Below are 23,870 nucleotides of genomic sequence, written 5' to 3' on the forward strand. Positions count from 1 at the left end.
GCTGTAGCAAAAACCAATGACTGTTGCAGTTACTGGGAGAAGGGTGCAGAGATGAAGGAGCGATGGATCTTCTCTGCAGATGGAGGGGTGATCGAGTGAGCATGGACTAATGGTGCTGAGAGGGGTAGCAGGACTTGGGAAGTGGAGATGTGAGGGTTGGGATAGCTGAAGGTGAATGGGATGTAAATGACTAGATCAGTTGGCTCCTAGGGATGAAGGATTTTGACAAAGCTGCACAAAATGAGGTTTGGGGAATTTGGTGAGGAAAGGGCTGGTAGCAGATGGGCTGACAGCAACATAGTGGAACTGATTGTGTGAGCGTGAGCAAGGCAAAGGAAGGGGGGGGTGAGGCCGGCACTTGACCACAAGCTTGACTATGGACTATAAAACATAAGGTCCTGTTATTCCAGTGATCCTGAGTCAGTCTTTCTCATCGAAAGCTGTGATATAGATATTCCTTGGTCTTTTCCTCTATAATGAGATCTGCCAGGAAGACCAAGCACCTGAAAAGCTTGATTTTTTTTTTTTTTATTACAGTCTAAGACAAGAAAATGAACCTTTGATTATGTAAGACAAAATAGGGATAAAAATGGATGGTGAAGAACTCTTCCCTGGGTTGCTGTATATTTCCAGGGAGGTATTTGCTTCCAGGCCCAATTCAGCTCAGCTGCTGGGTGAATTTCAGTAGATGCTGCCTGACCCTGCCCGGCCCCTGGTTCATCAGAGGAGACCAAGAGGTCTGCTTTTGGTCCCACTCCTGCTGCAGGCTGTGCTGAATTTTGTCCAGGCCATGGGATAACTCAGGCAGGAGAGGACCCTGGGAGGTGTCTCACCCAAACCTCCTGCGCAGAGCAGTGTCTGCTGCAAGGGCAGGCCTAGAGGCTGCTCAGGGCTCGGCCCAGGTGTCTGGAAAACCTCCAAGGATGGAGCCTGCACGACCTTACTCTGCAGCCTGCTCTGTTTCCTCTCTGTCCTCACCGGCCAAAGGTTTTGTGCTCCCGTCCCAGCCTGGAGGCTCTGCTCGTCCCAGGCAGCAGAAACGTCCCGTCACGCAGGGCTCTGCCGCACTTCTTAAGGAGCGCAGCCGTAGCAGACCCCCAAACCCCGAGCGGGCGCACTCGCCCCGCGGGGAGCAGGTGCGGTGTCAGCGGGGCGGCAGCGAGCAGCCCCCCTGCGGCGCGGGAGCGGCGCGGCGTGCTTCCGCCGAGGGTGGTGGCCCACTTCCCGGAAGCGGCCTTCGCGGCGGGCCGGTTAGCTCAGTTGGTTAGAGCGTGGTGCTAATAACGCCAAGGTCGCGGGTTCGATCCCCGTACGGGCCAGTACTTTTGCCCGCCCCGACTGTGGAGGGCGCAGAAACCGGCCTCGGGCTTGGGGGGGGTGAGCGGAGCCGCCGGGGCCCTCGCTCTGGGGTGGCGGGGGAGCAGCGGGGAAGGTTTGTTTTCCGCCTTCGGTTCCCCTGAGACGAAGAAGAGGGTCCGGCGCGGCGCGTGGCTGGGGGAGAGCCCGGGCGGCGGGAGGCCGGTGGCGCTGGAGGCCTGAGGGGCCGGTGGGGAACCCGGAAAGGGGCGTGGCAGAGGGCGCCGCCCGGGCAAGTGGCTGAAGGTGGGATTCAGGGCCTGTCCAGGGGTGCAGAGATGAGCTGGGGGGAAGCAAGCAACTGTGAGGTGGCAGAAGTCAAAAGGGAGCACCAGAGGAGGAGGAGCAAGGGGAAGGGATTGGCAAGGGAGGAGGAAAGGGAAATAATTGAAAATGCAATAGAAGAATACATAGGTAGAAAGTGCACTGGGCAAAACTTTTAATCTTTCCACGGGACATCACCAAATATTCAATATCTCTTGCCTCAGAGCATCTTCTCATCTTGTGCTTCTGTTAATTAGGGTTAAACCTGCAGAAACTTTGCAGGAAGCTTTCCCTTCATAATCATAGTTACCTAAAATTTCATATTGGGTCTTTAGCTCGTTACATTAGCGTAATTCTTTGATAGCTCTCTGTCAGCGGATGGAGGCAGTGATGCTGAGGTGAGTAGGGTTTACTTCTCTTTTTTTTTTCTTTTTTTCTTTGGAGCAGGAGGACAAGCTGGTCCAAGATCTCTCTTGACAGCCTGATTTTGCAAAGAATGTTCTGAACTCCTTTTTGAAAGCAGTCCCTGTACAGTATTGAAATTCAGATATCCACATCCAGGCTTGCCAGACACTTAGTAATATCTGCCAAGTTAATTTTTATTTATGAATTTATGTAAGAAAAAAATTCCAGGCCAAATTGAGATGTTCTAATAGAGTAGTAGGTCTGCAAGAGTGGCTGAGATGGATCCCTGCTGGCTTAGCTGGCCTGTATGAGGGTGTTTTGCCTCTAAAACTTCTCTTAGGAGCTCAAGACATATATTGTTTTCTCCTGTCTACCTCTGAATTGAAATGGGATTTCTCCAGAGGAGGGCAACTTGGTGCAAGTGCTTTCCTTGTAGAAACCAGTGGTTTCATTATTGCAGTTGCATACAGTAAGGCCATAGCTTCTTTGGAAAAATGTCTGGAGTTAACAGCATTCTATTGATTTCTTCCACAAACTTGCCAATATGCTCTTCATTCTCTAGGCCTGCTGCTTAGGGCTTCTTCCAGCTGCAGTGTTTAAGTCAAAATAAGTGGTAATAATCAAAAAGGAGAAGGAAGAAAAGCAGGTGACGCTCATTTCGAAGTCATTGTTCGGACACTGCGTCTTCCCTACGATGTCGCCAAGGTACAACCAAGGGCACATGAGAAGTGTCATTCCAAAGTCACAATGTAATTTTTAAATCGTACAGATGAATATTCATGTTATCTAGCATCCAAACTGCTGTCATGACTCCATCGGATGTCAAGGGAGAGTAATGTGGTGCTGGTTTGACCTTCTGTCTTGCTATTTCACTCAACGAGCCTCCTCAATTCCTTTGGGTCCAGTTAGAGTGGTCAGGACTTGACTGCATATAATGACATCCTTTTTAAATGAAATGAAAGGAGAAACAGCATGGTTTTTTTTTTTCAGAAAAAAAATATCTGGGAATAACATTGCTTTGTTTTATGTTTCCCACATTAGGAATCAGAATTTCATTGCAACTATGCTGTTGTATAGCAAATTCCTTGTTATAAACCAAGGTGATGCAATGGCTCCTTGGCCACTTTTTCAGTTTGGTTTGAATTGCTTATATTCAATGTGTTTTTTTTTCTGGCGGCCAGGATTGTATGGGCATATTTTCCCTAAATTTAATTTCAGCAGATGGTTGTCAGACTGTGAGGGTCAGCCATTGTCCCTAGGGGAGTCATTCCAGAGCCTGTTCTTCAACCTCAAAACTAGTTGGAGAATAAAAAGAGATTAAATAAACAAACCCATACAGTGGAATAATGCTCTCGTGAGGACAGCAGAGGAATTTCCATTCTGAATGGTCTGCAGTGGCAGATGCTGGGACATATTCTGGGGTTACTGTTTAGTATTTAATTTAACCTGTAATTGGATTGCACAACACTGAGCCTGGAAGGCGTGTTTGTTGCTGTGTGCTTAAAGTGTGGTATGAAACACAGTTCCTGCCCACAGTGGACACCGATGAGGAGGATGAACCTTATTGCCTGTGACAATGCTGAACATGGCAGCTGAGGAGGAACCTTCTAATTGCACTAAACAAACATAATCTGTTACCATTTCACATATTAACTATTCCATTTCAGAGTTACACAGACCAGATAAGCCAATTTGTTTCATTCTTCACTGAGGACTTCCATTTTTCTCTAATGCATGAAATATTACTAGGAGGCCTCTTAAATTCAAATAGTTGAAGCTAGCCAGAAAGTGGGTTTACACTGTATTAAATTTGGTAAATGTGTATTCATTCAGTAATGTTCTAAAGCATTTTCTTTTCTGGACACATCACAGGTTAATTTTATAATTTCTTATATTGTTGATGTCTAGAACATCTAAGTGTCTTGTGATCAGGGTGGTTTATTCATTGAGTTTTCCATTAGGGTTCTTAATTATGGTGCAAATCTGAGTGGCAGGGATTCATCTGGTATCAGAGTAATATACAGATACAATCCAGAAACAACATTATTGAAATTTAAGGCAGGATATGGTGGAAGGGGTTTTCTTTACATTAATTTGTGTGTGATTAAGTAGAAGCATTAATGCTATTATCATAGGTGACGTTTAACCATGCTTAAAATTGTGTAGTGTTTACCTTCCGTGCACCAGAACGAGTGGGAGCTCCACCAAAAAGCCCAAGTCTGTCACAACCCCAAACAAAGGTTTTCATTTAATGTTGTTGTGAGCAGAGATGCAGGTGGGAGGGAGATGAAGAAATGCCATAGAAACAGACCCAGGAAGGAGCCGCCAGCCAAGAATGTGGCTGAATGGGCCATGGGCAGGCCAGCGCTGCCGAGTCCAGGATCTGGCTAAAAGGAGCTGGGAGCAACAGCCCAACAACCAGCCCCCTGTTCATGTCCTCTAGTGTCTCAGAAACGGGGGTTATTCAGGAAAGGGGACTGCATGAGAGGGATACTGGCTTCCAGGTTTTTTTCTTTGCAACTGAAATAACAAGGACCCTGAATTTTTGTCTTGCAGCTCACATCAGGACGGGGAAACTATACTTAATTGCTGAAGCTGAAGAAATATTTTCTTCAAATTTGTATGTTCTTAGAAAGCAATCGCTAAAATGAAGTATGAGCAAACCTGAGTAATGTCTTAAACCCAAAGAAAGTGTGATGGCCTGGCTTAAACAGGAATCAAATCTTTGCTCTTGAGATACTGTATAAAAGGATTAATTAACTTTGTAAACAAAGTGTGTGGCAATTTCTCCCACAGTTTTGAACTAATGCCTGCCTGTAGGGTTACTAAGTTTAAATAGCCAAATGATCCTTTTTTCATTGTAGAATTCACCAGCAAGGCCCATAGTACAACAGGGCTGTGTAGAAGTCACCAAATTCTCATTTAAACATGTCTTCCACCTGGTTCTATATGGTACAAGTGTGAAAATATTTGGCTTCTGGTGTGCATGTGTGCTTGTTTTACAAAGAATAAATAAACTTCTCTTACTAGATTAGGAGGAGTAGCTATAGCTGTACACCAGTTCTGTGTAAGCCTTCTTTGTGGTGAGGTACAACAAATGTTCAGTTTAATTGCTATCTAGTCACTCTTTCACAGGGAAAGTAAACTAGAGGTAATGTAACCTTTGATGGTATTCTCTCAAAGCTTAAAAGGAAGTGTGTCAAGGTCTGGGTGTGAATTTTCTTATTTTTGGAGGCAGAGAAGAATACAGTTTTAAAGACAAATAATATTGAATATATTATGCTATGTCATTTTTGTCATTAACCAATAATGTAAGGAGCAGTGAAGAGCAATGGGGGTAGTCTGGAGTTTGGTACCCTCAGACCTGTGTGGGAAAAAAAGTGCTGCCCCAGAGGGGGACAGCAAATGAGAGGTCCCTAGCATTTGGTAGGACCACGGCTGATGGTGCCTTCTCATGTTCTTGAGCAGATAGTACAGTCATTAAATTCTGTCTCTGTGGCTTATCTGAGTCACAGCTGGCTAGTACCCATCACACCTTTTGGAAGCAAATAGTTTGCTTTTCTATAAAATGGTTAAAATGCTATATGGGGATACAGACGGAAGCACACTGACTTGGCTTCCTAATGCTTCCAGGAAGAGAAGTTCTGCCTTGTTCTAGGCCTAAATCTAAACCAGAGAGGGGAAGACAAAGCTGAAGATAAAGTCCCATCGTCCTGACATCAGCTCCCCGTGGTAACCAGCAGCTTATACTCCCTCCTTATATGCACTGTCTGCTAAAGCAATCTTGAAAGCACAGAACAAGTGGACAAAGCAGGACGACACATCTGTATGCCACTCTGCAAGCTTGACAAACCCTCATGGCAGACTTCACAGAAAGCAGCTCTGGCACTGAGCTAGAGGGTTGCAACTTATGCTGTCAGGGTGTGGGACGACTGTCAAGGTGCGTTAGCTCTAAGAAATGAGCATCTGACGTTGTACCCTTGAAACAACACTTGCCAAAATGGCCTTTGGCTATAGTTTCTGCCCCTCGGACCATATTGCTGAGAAGTGGTTCTGTCCGCAAAGCGCAGCAGAGGTTTCACCGAGGGTCCAAAACTAGGCATACAAAGACTTTATTCTTTGACTTTCTTCTTCAGCTAGAGAGGATTCAAATATCTGGTCAATCCAAGGTTACAAAGACAGGTGTCAGTGTCATGTCTTCCTAGTTGTGCTTGAAAGCCACTTTCTTTTCAGCTAGAGTTGGTTTTTCATTTCTTTGTCTTAGCTTCCTGGAGAATTCACCCAATGGTCAGGGAATGGGACAGGTTGGATAGGTGAGTTGAAGAAAATAGGGTTCAAGGAGCAATTTATTTGATGCATAGAGGAAAGGCACAGATAATTGTCACATGTCCAACAAAGTTTCACTAGCTTGTTAATATATGCTATCATTGCTTTCAGTAAGAACATCTTTTTGATGGTGATCTTTTTGCTCTTGAACTATTAAAACTGTGTTTTAAGGAGAAAATCTTCCTGGATCCTGCTTAAGCATGACTTTTCTGGTTTTACTTGTATACATACAAATTGAAAAACTGAATAAAAGCAAAACAAATATAATTCTGTATTTTGCCACAAAATATTTCATTTCAGTGAAACCAAGGTAGCTTGGGCCCAGCGTCTGACTAAGAATTAAAGGAGAAATGTATACATACAGATTCTCAATTCTGCTTTGGACTCCATGCCTAGGCCTTCAATTCTTAGTGTCTGTCTTTCCCCATCTGCACCAAAAGGGAAAATGCTTCTTCTAATTAGGCAGCGTTCTTGAAAATCCACAGAGAAGTGCTAAAAAATCTACCTCTATGCAAAAAGAAGTGGTTACCTTACTGTATCCCAGCTGTACAGTAGCAACCTGTTGGGCTTATCTGCATACTTACTAGTGGTGAATGAACACCAGCAAAATAGCTGGTCTGCTGATGAGCTAAAAGTATTTGCCATTAGAATCTGTTTAAAGCATGAATTCATTTCTTCTAGATAGAAAGCATGCTGAGAATTTCCTACGGTGATAGAACTTTTAAAAGTGGTAATTTCTGTCTAATATTGGTTTTAATGAGGAAATTGGATATTCTCCTTTCATGTGTGTATGCTTCTGCTTTTCACCAGCTTTGTTCTGGCTCTGTAAGAAGAAATGGGACTTCGGTTTTGTCAGAAGTTCAGTAAGACTTACAAAAGTACAAGGATGAGCATTGTAGAATGAGAAGATGCCTCTCTTCTAGGGCAGTTTTGTTTCTTGACTACAGTTATACTTTTATTTCTTCCTCCACAACCAAAGGCAAAACTGATTGTTGATTTGGGCTATTGCCTGCCAGTTGGTAAGAAATTTGAGATAAATGTTGTGATTATAATGACTAGTAAGGGAGGGAAGGTCAATAGAGGGTGGCAGGAGCCCAGAATAGAACCAGCTGTTCTTATGGTTCTTCCACTCACTGCATACAAAACTCTGGCTGTACCACAGCACTCATCGAAGTGGACAGCGTGATAGGAAAATATTTTATTTCTTTGCAGCTACTGATTGGGGGTGATGGTGGTGTCTTAAATGTATTGTTCAGAGAAGTTATGCCTGGCCAGGGAGATTAGCCAGAAGCCTCAGGGTCTTTTAGTTCTCCCTTGCAATATTGTGTAATGGCCCCCTGCACTTAAACTGTACCACAAGAACCGTAAAACTACCAGAAGATTAGAAATGCATAAACCCAGGAAAGCTCGGGGGGGAAGAGGGAAGGTGTAAAATTCTTTTAAGACATACCTGCTCAGACTCCCAGAAACTTCTAGTGTCATGAAGTTTCTGCAAGTGAGATTGCCAGTCTCTTTACCTAGTTGAGTTTGCTTCTGACTCTTCTGGAGAGACAGTCCTGACCAAGGCTTCACGCTCTAAATTCCCCTCAAAGCCAAAAATGCCAAGAGGAAAATCTTGACAAATCAAAACAAATATATTTCAGTCAGTGGAAATGCACTCCTCCTTTCAACAGTAGGGAATTTCTCTGTTCTTGATTCTTGTTGAAGTGAGGAGGGGGGTTAACTAAACCCCTACCATGGACTTCCAGAGGGCAGGCTTTGGCCTGTTCAGGGCACTGGTTGAGAGAGTCCCTTGGGAGGAAGTCCTGAAGGGCAAAGGAGTCCAGGAAGGCTGGGCATTCTTCAAGAAGGAGGTCTTAAAGGTGCAGAAGCAAGTTGACCCATGTGCTGTAAGACAAAGTGTGGGGAAGATGACTGGCCTGGCTGAACAGGGAGCTTTTGCTGGCACTCAGGAAAATAAAGGAGAGTTTACCAATTTTGGAAGAAGGGGCAGGCAACTCAAGAGTACAGAGATCTCATTAGGTCATGCAGAGAGAAAAATAGAAAGGCAAAAGCCCAGCTAGAACTCAGTCTGGCCACTGTTGTAAGGGATAACAAAAAATGTTTTTACAAATACATTAACAACAAAAAGACAGCCAAGGAGAATTTCCATCCTCTATTGGATGTAAGGGGAACGTTGCTATGAAGGATGAGGAGAGGGCTGAGGTACTAAATGCCTTCTTTGCCTCAGTCTTTAACCACCAGACCAGTTATCCCCAGGGCATTCAGCCCCACAAGCTGGAAGACAGGGATGGCGAGCAGAATGAACTCCACATAATCCAGGAGGAAGCAGTTTATGACCTGCTGCTCCACCTGGACACTCACAAGTCTATGGGGCTGGATGGAATCCACGTAAGAGTACTAAGGGAGCTGGCAGATGAGCTCACCAAGCCACTCTCCATCATTTATCAGCAGTCCTGGTTATCAGGGGAGGTCCCAGATGACTGGAGGCTTGCTGATGCGATGCCCATCTACAAGGAGGATCCAGGGATCTACAGGCCTGTCAGCCTGACCTCAGTACTGGGGAAGGTTATGGAGCAATATGTCTTGAGAGACCTCACCAGGCAAGTGCAGGACAACAAGGGGGTCAGGCCCAGCCAGCATGGCTTCATGAAAGGCAGGTCCTGCCTGACCAACCTGATCTCCTTCTATGACAGGGTGACCCACCTAGTGGATGAAGGAAAGGCTGTGGATGTTGCCTACCTCAACTTCAGCGAAGTCTTTGACACTGTCTCCCACAGCATCCTCTTGAGAAGCTGGTGGCTCATGGCTTGGACAGGTATACTCTTCGCTGGGTAAAAAACCAGCTGGATGGCCAAGCCCAGAGAGTTGTGGTGAATGGAGCTAAATCCAGTTGGTGGCCAGTCACAAGCGGGGTTCCCCAGGACTCAGTTTTGGGGCCAGTCTTGTTTGATATCTTTATCAATGATTTGGATGAGGGGATTGAGTGCACCCTCAGGAAGTTTGCAGATGACATAAAATTGGGCAGGAGTGTCGACCTGCTCGAGGGTAGGAGGTCTCTACAGAGGGACCTGGACAAGCTGGATCAATGGGCCGAGGCCAATTGTATGGGGTTTAAGAAGCCCAAGGCCAGGTCCTGCACTTTGGTCACAACTACCCCATGCAACGCTACAGGCTTGGGGAAGAGTGGTTGGAAAGCCGCCCAGTTGAGAAGGCCCTGGGGCTGTTGGTTGACAGCCGGCTGAACGTGAGCCAGCAGTGTGCCCAGGTGGCCAAGAAGGCCAACAGCATCCTGGCTTGTATCAAGGAATGGTGTGGCCAGCAGGAGTAGGGAAGTGATTGTGCCCCTATACTTGACACCGGTGAGGCTACACCTCGAGTCCTGTGTTCAGTTTTGGGCCCCTCAGTACAAGAAGGACACTGAAGTGCTGAAGCGTGTCCAGAGAAGGGCAATGAAGCTGGTGAAGGGTCTTGAGCACAAGTCTTATGAGAAGTGGCTGAGGGAACTGGGGTTGTTTAGCCTGGAGAAGAGGAGCCTGAGGGGAGACCTTATCGCTCTCTACAGCTACCTGAAAGGAGGTTGTAGCGAGGTGGGTGTTGGTCTTGTCCTATCACAAGTTACGTGGCAGAAGAGAGGAAATGGCTGCAAGATGCATCAGGAGAGGTTTAGACTGGATATTAGGAGAGATTTCTTTACTGAAAGATTGGTCAGGCATTGGAGCAGGCTGCCCAGAGAGGTGGTAGAGTCACCATCCCTGGAGGTATTCAAAAGACGTGTTGACGCTGCGCTTCAGGGCATGGTTTAGGAGACATGGGGGTGTTGGGTTGATGGTTGGACTTGATGATTTTAGAGGTCTTTTCCAACCTTAATGATTCTATGACTGAAGTGTCTTAAACAGTTATTTTCTTTTGGTTTTATGGTTTTGAAGTACTTTATCTCCTGTGGCTCGTTCTAATGTTCTTCTTCAGTCTAAACCACAGGAATCTTCAACCCTAAAATAGTACTTGTCCTCTCTGTTTACAGTTTCTTTATTGTGTATAGAGCCTCTTCCAGCATGTGTACTGCCACTGATACATTTACTGACATATGCCTTGATTTGCCGAACCCTACCTGAGTGTAGTTAGGTGTACATATTTGATAGCTGAAATCGTGCTCTGATCAGAATTGATCTCTCCAGCATATTAGTCAGCTCTGCTAGACTCTAGTTCTAATTTTTAAATCCTTTTGTGACACTGAGATCTAGGTCAGTGGTGTCACACTTCATCTGGTAGCTTAAGTAGGCAGTGATGGCCATGAGCTACAGTATTGCTGAAAATAGACTTAACATCCCACTAAAAAAAATTCAGTGTATCTGTCATACTGGGAGAGAATTACTGCTATTTTCCTTTTTAATTATTGTACATAATTAGATGTGACGTTAAAACTGTCTTCATCTCTAGTTATTCAATTTTAATCACTAGGAGGCTTAATTTTCAGTAATGGTACATTTCTTCTGGGCTCCTATTGCAAGCAGAAGCAGCCTCCTGAAACTTCAAAGGACAAAATGGTTTACTTCCAGGTTCTCAGGAAAATGATGGTCTACACTGTGGTGCTGTACAGGCACTCTTTGATTTACAAAACCTTTACTATGACTTTAATTAGAAGTACATGTGAATTAGAGAAGCCTCTAATTCCAGTTAGGGGTTGAACTATGTGGGTGAGCAGTAGTGGTTTACAGTACCCATGTTTCTCCTCTTAATACCTGGGTCTGGAATATCTATGGTACACTGTGCCAATTTTCCTTCTCTCAAACATGTGAATCTTCAGCCCAAGATTGTCCTCTCAGTTTACGGTTGCTGTACTACATGTATGGTGCTTCTTCCAACACATGTTCTACCACTACGATATACTGATCAAGTTGCATGTTAAGAGTCCAGCACCTGTTCTGGGACTATCTTTGATTCATCGCCCCTTCAGAAAGGCAGCTATATGTGTGTGTATATTTACTTTTATTTTGTACTGTGATAATCTCAATTTTCTCTTTCTTGCCTCTGAATCTAAATCAGCCTGGGCTCCAAAGATCTCGTATCTCTTTATGAATTCTTACATGAACACTTTGCCCTCTTGTTGCCTGGCCCTACCAAGTCACTTCTTAAACCTAGGCTTTCTTCAGGTGTACATGTATAATCCTTTGGTGTGGAAGATACTTTGGTTTGCAAGGATGAAAACCTATTTGAATGTCAAAATGTTAACTTTGAGTTCTTTGTGCTAAACATTTAAACACTGACATTGATTCTGTCCAACTATGCAGGCTTTGTAGCTGTATTTCTGTGTAGATCAACTGTTTTCTTTCCTATCTTCTTTTCTTCCGTGTTGAAATATGTTGCAACTGATCTGTTTCATTGAAGTGTATCCCATACCTAGGGCAGGTTCAAACCTGAGGAACTCCTAAGTGGCATGTCTTGTATTATCAGCCTCCCAAGGCAGTTGCTAGCCGCAGTATGTTTTGTCCATGGCTGGTTTGAAGTTCTTTCCATCTGACATCAGTTCTGAAAATCTTTATGCTAGAAATAGCAGAAGAGAGAATTATTTTCTATTTATAACCTCTGAATGGGGGGAAAAACATTTACATCTGTGAGGTTTTTAGAAATTCCTCATACACTGTAGGTGTAGTTCAAATGATAATGTTGCCTAAATATTCTAACACAAAATTAAGAGAAATGAGAGAACTTTCTTCCAGACTGGATTTTTTTTCCCCCCAAAGCAAGAGAGTAACTGTTACAGAAAGTGAATATGGCACTCATCTTACGTACGTAATTTTTCAAGGAACAGAATATTAATGGGACATCAGAAAGGAATGAAGGGAGAAACAAACTCTGAGAAATTGTTTTTCTGCTCCCAATGTCAGTGCAACTCTGCATTACAATTCAGTACATGCTATTCACACCTAAAAGCTTGTGTTCTGAGGTTCTGCGCATTTCATCAAATGCCCAGACAGAGCATCGTAACCCTTTGCAAACCTGCACTGATAGGCTGGCAGTGGTCCAAATGGTGGTAGAAGTGCTTGCACAAACACAAAATGTTAGCTTTTTCTCTTTATTTTCAGCCAGACACAATTCAGCAGCATTCCAGATGACATGCCTTCTGTTAAGTAAGGGGAAAGAGTGGTGAATGCCTTCAGAAGGGAAATTGTGATGCAGTGGCATCAGTTAAATGTAGTCTTCCTCTCTGGTTAGTTCTAGTCCCAGCTAGTTCTATTTAGCTGCCTCATTTGGATAATCAAAGATGATTCACCCATTGTGTTTGCTCACAGCTCCAAGGCCTTTTAAGATAAATCCAAAGTGACTCCAGTTATTTGAGAAGGTGAAGGGGGGGCGGAAACTAAGTTAATGATGGGAAAAGGGGCAGAGCAAAGTGGAAAAAACACTATTACCACAGCTAAATGTTTACTATCTCTTCATGCTGCATCAGATTACAGTGAAGGATACTTTCTGCTAAAACTGGATAGTAGCATGGAGTTCTCTTTAGTTTTCTTTGCTTTTGTCACCTAGTCCTCCTCCGTAAGCTGAAAATGAGTTCTGAGGCTGACATACAGCTTCAGAGGCTTCTGCTGCCTTTTTGTATAGGCAATAGGTACATAAACATAGGGAGATAAGAAAACCAGCTCCTCTTCAATTTCTGCTAGAAGCAGCCAAGGGAAGACTGATTAATCTCTAGGAGAGATGTCAATGGATGTCCAAAGCATTGAAATAAAGTGTGTGCTTCTGAGTAATACCTATTAGAGCTTTTTTACCTCCTCCCTTTTCGTTCTTTGTCCAGCAGGAGAGGGGCTGAAGAGTGCTGGTGTCCTGGGAACTGTTGTCTACTGTCAGTCACTTTCAGAGAAGTCACTGCTTACAGTGACCCTGCATTTCACTAAGGGATGCATAAAGTTTTACTACAGGGAAAAAGAAAAGTTACAGAAATACACTTTATTCTGCCCATTTTTCTGACTCCCTATAGTAGGTACTATAGCCCCCTGAAAAGAGGGAGTTGTAATGCCTGTGCAGAACAACTGAGAGCAAAGGATCAGCCATACTCTAATCAAAATTATTTGTTCAAAAAAATAACATATAAACTTAACCTTACTTCATTTTGCTGTAGCCAAGGTCACTGCAGGTCTGGCTGAGTTAAAAGGCCTTAATCTTTAACACAAATGCCAGTGAGGGTGCAGTACTGTGCATGAATTTTGTGTGTGCCTGTGCTAGCTCAAAGCTAGGACCCCTCAGTGGATGGCGTCCTTTCCTGCTGTTGCGAGCCCAGCCTTTGCTCCTGCTGCTCAAGCAGTGCTCCTGGCAAGCACAGGCCCTTGGGCCATTGCTGCCCTGGAGAGAAAAGGTGGTGACTGGTCGTTACAGGCAAACCAGAGCTCTGAGGTGACTGAGGAGGGTATAAAAGAAGTTTATAATGACAGGCATAGATACGGTGAATGAGAAGAGATTGCTCAGTGCCTCCCAATCAGGACAACAAATGAAAAATTCTGGTGACAGATCAAACCAAATATGAGGCACATCCTCACACAACACTTAAGTGCTCGAGGAGGTGCCACAATTTACACGGACACAAAAGTGATTGGTTCAGTTCAGGAAGGAATGTCTGTTCAGGGATTTCAAAAGCAAAAGCTTTGGGCAGCTCAGGAGATTCCTGGGCTAGAGGTTGCTGGACAGAGGGGAAGGGCAGTACTGCAGATGCATCTCTATTTGCTAGTTCAGTTTGCAAGGCTCTGCTGTTTCCATAGGTGTGCAGAAGACACTGGGCTGGATGGGCCTTTGATCCATGTGCTCTCCTCACAAAACCCTGTATCAGACTGAGTAGATACCCCACCTTCTGTATTTGGGCTGTATTTTGTTTTGGAGGAGAGGAAGCAGCAGAGACAACTGCTTTCTGTGGTCAAAGCCTGTCCTGTTATCTGCTAATTGATTTTTGTTTTTCAGTGACTTAAGCAATAGATCTGTGCTATCCTTATTTTTCTTTCATATAATAGATGTATTTTTACCTCCTTTATGTAGTAATAAACTGGTTTAAGGAAAACTCTTTATTTTCTGCAAATATTTTGAATGTCCTATGTATGCGTAAATATATATGTATGTATATCTAGATCAGTTTCAAAAATCAATTGTTTTTTAACTACTTTGCTATAATGGTAGCAGCATCAGGTACGTGAGCTTGTGAGAACTTGTTTTCCTTAAAGTGTAGCATTTGCATATGCTGAAGGGTGGCAAGTTAAAGCTTTAACCACTTGATCCTTATTTTTTCTCAGATAAATTATTCTGAAAATTCTGGGAATAGCACCGTATGCACCATTCAGGCTTTGCACAAGCTACTCGTGTTTGCAAAGGTAAGGCAAATATCATAAGTGTAGCTACCCTATGAAAGCAGATTATTAATGTTTGTAAAGGAAGCAGGGATGAAGAATGCTGAAGCTAATGTAAGAATCAACCTGATAAATGGTCTAGGATAAGCCTTCTGCATTTCTGTGGTTTCACAGTGAATCTGGTCATCCACATGCTAACTTCAGGGCATAGGAACATAGGACTGGAAAAGACCTGGATAATTAAGTCCATTCTTCTATTGCAGGCAGCAGCATCAAATAATCATATAATAAATGCATTAAAACCACATTTCCTCTGGCTTCATACTATCCAGCAAAACTGATTTATGCTCTCTTAAGTAGCTGAGCTACATTTGTTGCCTGCCAGTTGCCTGCACTTGAAAGAGAGAATTTGTAGCAAGTGATCATGATGATCTTCGTTATTAAAGAATAAAATCCCAGTTCACTAGGGAAAAAAACAAAACACAACAAACAAGAAAAACAGGTGAGGTGTGTTAATGAGTTGACAGCAAATATTGAGATCAACAATTCAGACTTATCCTCTGATTAAGGGCAGAGGCTGCTTTCTGAGGACAACTGAGTAAAGAAAAGAGGGACTTCACTTGTCTTCGGATCACATGCTGCAGCTCATTCAAGTGGTATGTGTGGGTTTTAGTGCCTGGCTTTGCATATTCACATTTGAAAACTGTACCATGTTTGCTCCTAAGCTCATTGTATTAAGTGCTAACAATAGGAGATTAACAAATTAATTTTTTGTTTGCATTTGACCTAGAATGGAAAGGTTAAAAGACCTGGGTGGAGGGGAAATATATTTTGTAGTTGTGTGATTTACAATAGTAGCTTGTCTCCTCTGTATTGTCACTATATGATGAAAGAGAAAAATCTGAGCAGGAACAAGAATATATCATAATAACAACAGCAACAATGTTCTTTATGATTTTGGACTTGTCACTCTTGGAATGATTAGATACTTGTCCAATATACAGTAGGTGGTGTGTTTCCAAAACATGTTAATGATTTGGATGTTTTAAAATGTAAGCAGAAATTTTTAATGATACTCCCAAAAGATTTTCTTGAGTTTTGATAAAAGATCTAAAAGCTATTGGATTTTTCTTATTCCACATTTCTTTTTCTGTTGATGTCGACTTTTTTGACCTAACCTTTAGTACATCTCTGTGGCACTTCCTCCTGTAATTCGGATATGCTGCTTTTCCCACTTACTGGATAGTTGGGGGATATGAAGAGGTTAACAGGCAAGGCATTCCCTCCCTATTTGTCCTTTCTACCACCTTTCTTCATCCCTGTCTCCTCATACTGCTAAGAGGAGCACTAACATTCAAAATGGATGAGATGCTTTAAAATTGATAATTCAGCTGCCCGTGTTATTAGTTGAATGTGAATCTCTTTCATAATGTTGTTTGTTCTTTTAGTAACAAATCTTCATCAATGCTGGATGCTCTGTCAGACAGAGCTGGGGGTTATGACTGTGTGCCTGTTTCACTGTCCTGTAACCATATTCTGTAGAGAGTCCAGACCCGTGCCCCCGAACAGCATGCACTCTCACAAGAATGATCTTGCCAGATCAGACAAAGTCCATTTAGCTTAGTATCCCATCTGTGATAATGGCCAGTAATGTCTAGCAGAGGGTATGGGAGCAGGTCTGGCATTTAGCAGTATTTTCCCAGAACGCTCTCCCAGACAGAGCAATTTGTGACACAGGGGCATCCTGAACCAAAAGTGGTGATTTGTCTTAATAGCCCTCAGCAGACTTTCCTTCCATAACTGTGTCCAGTCTCATTCTGACGTACAAAAATGTAGCCACAATGTCCTGTGGCAAGGAGCTTTGTAGCTTAACTTCATGTTACTTCAGGAAACACCCTGGGCTTGGTACTCCTACTTCTGACTTTCTCTTGATGCTGTATCCCCACCTGCTCCAGAGTTCTTCATTTGGAAGCTGGTAATCATTTTGGCTTTACACTCAGTATCCACAGTTGTATGACAAAAACATATACCTGCCCTCACTTCAAGCTTTTCTGGGTGAACTGTGAGATCATCAGTGTTAGTGATTCGCATCTGACCACCCTTTTCCAAGTGGGGGGAAAAGCTCAAGTCACCTTGTGTTAAATACTGCAAGGTTGTTGCATAGAGTAAAGCAGGCATTATCCCTGCTCTAAATGCTTGGGTGGTATCACTCTTCCATGCTGCAACAGCAGGGCATGCAGCCACTGCTCACCAGACACCAGGGCTGGTGCTTGCAGGACTGACTGGAATTTTCATGTGTTTTGCACTTGATATCCGTCCCCCGCCCCCCACGAGGTTAGCGCTCAGCATCTCTTTTAGAGTGAATAGAAGGCGCAACAGCTATGAAAATCAGGCCGTTAATATCTGGTTACTGAGGCTCTGAACTTCATTTTCTGGCAATGTTTCCCTACCCTTCTGTTTTTCTGAAATGCATCTCCTGGAGTTGCTGCTTCTTGGCTTCGCAGAAGTGTTTTCCTGAACTGCAGGGAATCAAGATACTTTGGTTTTGCCTGTGCAATAGTTGCTGCTACTTCCTAACAGCTGAACTGAGCACTCAGAGACTTTAGGTATAGAAATAGGACATTAAGAACTAGGTCATGCTTTTCCAAGAAAAGGACTATCTTCCTTTGGACGGATCAGTACCGATAATTGTGCAAATATGCTCCCGTGAGGCAGAGGCAGGTTAAGGTTATATTTCTTTACTAAGCTGGTTTGATGCAAAAAGGACTCCAAAGGAAAAAAAGCTTTCTCCAGATTGCCCTTATTGGTATTCTGTTAAGACAATAAAAGGTGCAGAGCTGTTTATTTAACCACTTTCTACTCTTTCATGTTTCCCAGGGAACATGGGTAAATGTAGAGACCTGCTCTTGGAAAGAGAAGATAATTGGCTGCTCTCCTTCAGCAGAAAGTATGTAAGAATATCCTTCAGTGATCTGTTTTTGCACTATGTGCAACTGTGATTTCAGCTCTGCCCTTGAAACACGGATTAAGCAATGCTGCCAACGTGTATTCTTCTGTCAAACATTTCACTGGCTTGGGAGTCTGTGCACAGGTCACGTCCTCTGCCAGGGTTACTGCAGCTTGGTTTTGGGGCTTTTTTTCCCTCTTGAGCAGAGGATGCAGTTCAGATACTTGCTTGTCTGCTCCCGAGATAGCGTGATTCCTTGTATTTGCTGTTTTGAATACTCCAAATTTGTGTTGTCAGTGCTGAGAAATTCACTGACTGAAACAAAGTTGCTTCTGCACGGGAAGTATCACCCTGAACCTCATCTTTCTGTTTTTTTCCTATAAATGCTCTCTGCCGTTCAGGCAGCTAGCCTCAGCTTGGTCATCTTGGCCCCTTTCCAGGTAGCTTGCTCTTTTCTTTCCAAACAGCATTTTGACAGCAAAGCTGTAGGCATGCCTGCTTACATGTTGTCTCACAACCAATGCACCTGTTGTTGAGAGAAATTTGCTGACTTAAATCCACTGACTTAATATTAACATGCTTGCCCCTTTCCTTACAGTTAAGTATTTGTTATTCTTTAGGCCCAGCTGAACCAGTGGCTCCTACAGAGACATGATATAATTTGAAAGCATTATTTCATATATTTGAGAAATTCCTAAGGAAATAGGCAAGTTCTTGGGTGTGTCGACCCTCTTCACCACCAAAAGTACTCGGGCTGTTGCTCTGAACTTTCCCTACTTTGTCCTTTTCTTTCACTGTAGTGCGTTTTTTACATGGGCCAGTAGATCCTCCACAGACTCCAAAGCTGTGCCATCACTTTCTCATGAGGCTCTCTGGCTTGACTTCTGATTCTGCAGTGGAAGTACACCTGTAGGAGTGTTCTACTTCTTAGATGTAGAAGGGCCATCATGTTTGGGGTCACATTATGCGTGCCTGTACCCTTCCAACACCTGCAGGTTCCTGCTGTATATTTGGATTTCCTGTGAAGTGCTGGTGTTGGGTGGCAGAAATGACATGCAAGACCTGAGGCATAGTGAATGTTACAGCCTTATCCATCACTGGAGAATGCTTCAGAAAATTGGTACATCCACTAGTTTCAAGGCTTTTATTAGTATAAATATGCTGGCAAGAAAGACCATACTGGTCTTTTAGTGATATATTCTATGCATTGGTTCCAGCGGGATGGAGAATGCCATTTAACAAAACCTGGGAATAACTACCGAGTTGTGGCTGTAGGTAGAATTCATTTGTAGCTTTCATGGATGGAGTGTTCTTTTGGCTGGCAGTAAAATGCTTGTTGATGTAGTTTTCTGAGAGAAGCCACTAATTTTGGATCTGTTTTTTTTCTTTACCCTCTTTGAGAATTGTTGGTTAAGATACTACAATTTTGAGGACATGCAATTCTTACGTGCCCAATTCTGTGTAGTTTAAGGATGGACTGCTTTTTTGGAGGAGAGGCATGGCACTTTCTGAAAACTGAGGGTTTTTTTAAACGGCTCTTTCTAAAAAAAAAAAAAAAAGACATTGAAAGTCAATTAAAAATAAGGTTCTCAAAAAACTGGTGACTTATCAAAGACTTGTATTCTATGGTACTTTTAGAAAACTTTGGATCTGAGAAAGAAGTAGAGAGAAGAAAAACTGCTAGCGTTCGCTTAGGATTTAAATCTGTACAAGGTGAACTGAAATGACTCTTAATGTCCAAAGGGGACTGGGATATCTTTCTCTCTTTTTCTTCCCCCCTCCCCCGCTTTGCTACTCACTCCTAAAGAAGCATCCTTCGTGTATGGGCCATACTTGTGCACCACTGGCACCCTGTCAATCCTTAAGAAAAAACTTGGGAAACATCCGTTGCATTCATTCAGCCACTAAAAACACTCATTTAAGAAACAGAAAGCAAAACCAACATGCAATCAAAATAAAACAGGAAACTGATTTGTGATGATTGTGTGTGTTCTTCCCATTATCTCTTTTTTTCCCTTTCCTGTTGCTTAATTGGTTTGTTTTGCAAAAATGTATTTTTTTCCCTTGCTGAATGCCTTGCATTATATGTGTGAGCTATTCCAGTGAATTTGGATGCTGGACTCCACCCTCTGTAGCTACCAGTATCTAAATAATACTGCATACAATTTCTGCCCTTAAGTTGAGTGTATGAGGAGAGTCAGGCAAGCAGGCCACGGTAATTTCACTTAGAAGTGAGACTGTAGCTGTCCTTACTGTGAAAAGCAGGACATGGGTGGAGGGACAGAGCCTACAGTGTAATTTTGGATTATTAACTTCAGAGTGCATTATGCCTCCTAGGATCAAATTATCAAAGGAGGATGTGAGGGAAGTGAGAGTCCTTGGTGCATTGATACCTTCGCCATAGTGAAGTGAATACCTGGTCAGGGCTTTGACTCTCTTGATGACAGGGAGTTTCTCTAGAGCTCAGCCCCGTGTAGAGGGATTCTTGTGACAGTGACACCTCCCCTCTGTGGCCCTTGGTCTGTTGAACTTGAGATCTGCAGGGGTATGCGGTTACTTACATCAGTAATAAACTCTAAGTAAGCTGACTGGGGTGCAGACCCAGAACGAAGCTTAGAGCAGGGTGTCGGGGGCTAGAAAACAATGCGGTTGCTCAGCAGCGTAGTGATTTTATTACTTGTAATTTAAACACTTGGTCAATCTTGTTCTTGCAAAACTCAAGTCTCGTACCCTTTCAGCTCTTAGGAGACTTAATTTTCATTCAGTTTCAGTGCAGTCCTCTTCTATAGGTTGGATTTATTGCAGGATTGTTTGAGGAGGTTACACTCGTTCAAAGCTGCCTTCTGAATTTTTTTCAAAGTATTTGCACAGTGTAAAGAAAAATGCCACTCGCTGTGTCTACTGGCCTAAAAAGCAAGGCCTTTGCTTCCTTGTTGACAAATACAGATATAAATTATGTATATCTGTATACATACATTTGCTTAATTGACCTCATTACTTAAGCAATACAAACAGCCTCTATTTAAGCTGGAAGGTACTAATAGCTGGCAGCTGGAGGTGGCAGATTTCTCTAAAGAGCCTGAAAAATAACCTTTTAATGACTCCAGGGAAGTGAAAAAGCTGTTTTAGCAGTAATGAAAACAGCTGTGGATAAAGACATGCCAGCTAAAGGTGGTGTAGGTACCTATAGCAGGTACCTCCAATCTTTAGACACTGAGACGTATCCTTGGTTGCAATAACAAGGCATGTTTTTTTTGTTTGCAGGCTGCACATGTAGAAAGAGCGAGCAAAAGATTTTTGCTTTGACAGGAGCTGAAGTAGCTCCTCCAAATAGAGCTTATGTGAGAGACACTTGAGGTTTCTGAGGTAGGAAACTGCTAAGTCTCTGCTCCTGCTGTATTTGAAAGATGAATGGATGTTTTGAACACGTTTATAGTTAGTAAACAGATTTGCAGATGTTAATTTGTTTTCAGTGACTGAACTGTGTTCTAATGGGTGTAGAACTCTGAATGTTAGCCAACTGCTTGGGCCAAGAGCCACAGACATTGGACTTCTTGGATTATCTGAATGCTGATATGTGAAAATCCATGTTTTGGGTCAATTGATAGAGGAAGAACTAAACTCTTTTTGGTGGGTGTGATAAGCCCAGAGCAGGATGTGCCTCCCCAGGCATGAGGTGGGCAGTGTGCCAGGGGTCCCGTGCTCCACCAGAGGCCCACTGGGTGTCAGGACCTCTGTTGGTGGTATTGCTTTTGGTATGGCCAGCTTCTCTCTTCTCTCCGGCAGCAAGCGTGACCTGGAGTACAGCTGCAGACAGCTGATAATTGAGCAGGTGGTGTCCTGGAGCATGAGACTTGGTGAGTTCAATAACTGCTTTTTCACAGGCAAACAAAGCAAGCTCCTGTTTTTAAACTTTTGCCAGTCAGAACCTTTCTAGTGCTAAACAGCCTGTAATGAAGTTGCTTAGCACGTGACACAGCATTAAATTGTGTTGTCACAACTTTATTAACGTTGATCTTTGTTTTACCTTTTGATAACATCTTTTGGTATTTCCTGATTTTAGAAGTGTGCAAATCAAGCTTGGAGAGATAATGAAGTGAAGTCGGACATTTCTAACTTCAATGAAATAAGCTGCAGCAAGAGAGTAAGGTATGGCAGGTCAGAGATACCGAAGTAAGAAATAGCAAGGGTTTCTCTCAAGGATCAGGCAGTACAGGCTGACTCAGTAATTTATGGAGAGAGCTGTTGAATAACTTACATGTATGAGGAGAGCCTTTCCTTGCCTTGGGTCAGAAAAGGGAGTGTGACCTTTGGCTCCTGAGGCCGCAATTCTCAGTTGCTCTCTTTGAATCAGAATGTAAGGTAACAAGAAAGAATTATAGCTGCAATTCACCTTTGTATTCTGGGACAACTGACAGCTCTTAGGTATAATATTAGAGCAGCTTCAGAGTTTCCTGAAATTGCACTGTGTTTGGCAATCTATGCCAGCCATAGAGGGACCATAGTGCAGGGTCCTTATAGCTTGTAGCTTGCGTGCTCTCTGCTGCTACTCAGCCTTTGGCCTGCTCCTAGTCAGTCTTGTTCTCAGGATGGCATTTCTAACGCCTTTAGGTTTTGGGGTTTGTTTGTGGGTTTTGGTGGTGTTGGGTTTTTTTTACCTCTATCCAGGTGGAGAAAATGGACTCAACAAGCTCAAGAGCTGTCTACCCCAATGAGCATCAAATCAAGGAGGGGCAGCAGGAGGTCTGCATGGGTCAGCAAGGAAATCCTGTCAAAACTCGGGCACAAAAAGGGAGGATATAAGAGGTGGAAGCAGGTTTAGGTGGCCCAGCCAGCAGGTAAAGTAACTGTCTGAGCTTGCAGGGATAGGGCTAGGAAAGCCAAAGAACACCTGGAGTTGAGTCTGGTGAGGGATGTGAGGGTGATATAAGGGGCTTCTACCAGTATATCAGCAGCAAGAGGAAGCCAAGGGATAACACGGACCTGCTGCTTGAATGGGCAGGGGCTCTGGTGATAAAGGACACCGAAAAGGCCACAGGTACTCAATACCTTCGGCTTGGTCTTTAATAGTAAGATTTACCTTTTTAGGAATTCTAGCTCCCTGAGACCAGAAGAAAAGTCTGTAGCAAGGAAGAATTACCATCAGTAGTAGTGGATCAGGTGAGGGAATGCTTAAACTGGACACATGCAGGTCCATGGGATGGGGTGCCCCCATGCATGCTGAGGGAGCTGAGTGATGTGATAGTACACCCACTCTGTTACCTTTACAAAGTCACAGTGATCGGGAGATGACTGATGATTGGAAGACAGCAAATATCACACCCTTCAAGAAGGGCAAGGAGGATCTAGGGAACTCCAGACTGGTCAGCTTCACCTCCATCCTTGGGAAGGTAATGGAACAACTAATCCTGGAACCCATTTCCAGACACATGAAGGACAAAAGGGTGATCAGGAGGAATTGGCATGGATTTATGAAGGGGAAGTCGTGCTTCACCAGCCTGATAGCCTTCTGTGAAGAGATGAGTGGCCTGGTGAAGGAGGGAAGAGCAGTGGATGTTGTTTAACCTGGCTTTAGCGAGACATTTGACGGTCTTGGACAGCATCCTCACAAAAAACTGATTATGGTACAGACCATATAACTGGACAGTGAGGTGAACTGAAAACAAGCTGGACTACTAGGCTCAGATGGTTGTGATCAGTGGCACAAAGTGTAGCTAGAGGATAATCACCAGTAAAGTACCCCAATTGTTGATACTAGGTCCAATGATGTTTATCCTCTTCATTTATGATCTGGATGATGGAACAAAGGACTTAGGGACTTATATCATCTGCAAACTTGCAGATGATACAAAACTGAAAGGAGTGGCCAATGTGTCAGAGGGTTGTATTGCCATTCAAAGGGACCTGGACAGCCTGGAGTATTGGGCAGAGAAGAATGTCATGAAGTTCAACAAAGGGAAATGCGAAGTCCTGTGCCCAGAGAACCTCATGCACAAATATAGAAGCTTTCCTTCCCGCACAATCTCATCCAAAGCTGTGCACAGGTGTCCTTTTGTTCAGCTGCACTTAAAACTGCTGCAATTTGATTCCTGTTTGAGGTCTACCAGGCTGTAAATAAGATTAATATGGAGATATGCTTACAGCTATGGAGTTGCCTAACTTAGATTGAACTTCCTTTAAAAGGTTTAGTGATCTATAATTGCATTCTTTAGTAATTGTATTAAAGCATATTCTTTACA

General features: G+C 43.4%; 1 long non-coding RNA gene and 1 other non-coding gene across 2 annotated transcripts; both read left to right on the plus strand.

The window, feature by feature from the left end:
- Positions 1–1,245: 1,245 nt before the first annotated feature.
- On the plus strand, positions 1,246–1,319 carry TRNAI-AAU (transfer RNA isoleucine (anticodon AAU)). The gene has a single exon. It is a non-coding gene; the product is annotated as a tRNA-Ile (tRNA).
- A 274-nt stretch (positions 1,320–1,593) lies between these two features.
- On the plus strand, positions 1,594–23,870 carry LOC135315705 (uncharacterized). The gene is made up of 3 exons (XR_010375210.1): positions 1,594–2,018; positions 21,418–21,488; positions 22,300–23,870. It is a non-coding gene; the product is annotated as an uncharacterized LOC135315705 (long non-coding RNA).

Source organism: Phalacrocorax carbo, chromosome 1 (assembly GCF_963921805.1).
Source record: "Phalacrocorax carbo chromosome 1, bPhaCar2.1, whole genome shotgun sequence".
In the NCBI taxonomy this organism is placed as follows: Eukaryota; Metazoa; Chordata; class Aves; order Suliformes; family Phalacrocoracidae; genus Phalacrocorax; species Phalacrocorax carbo.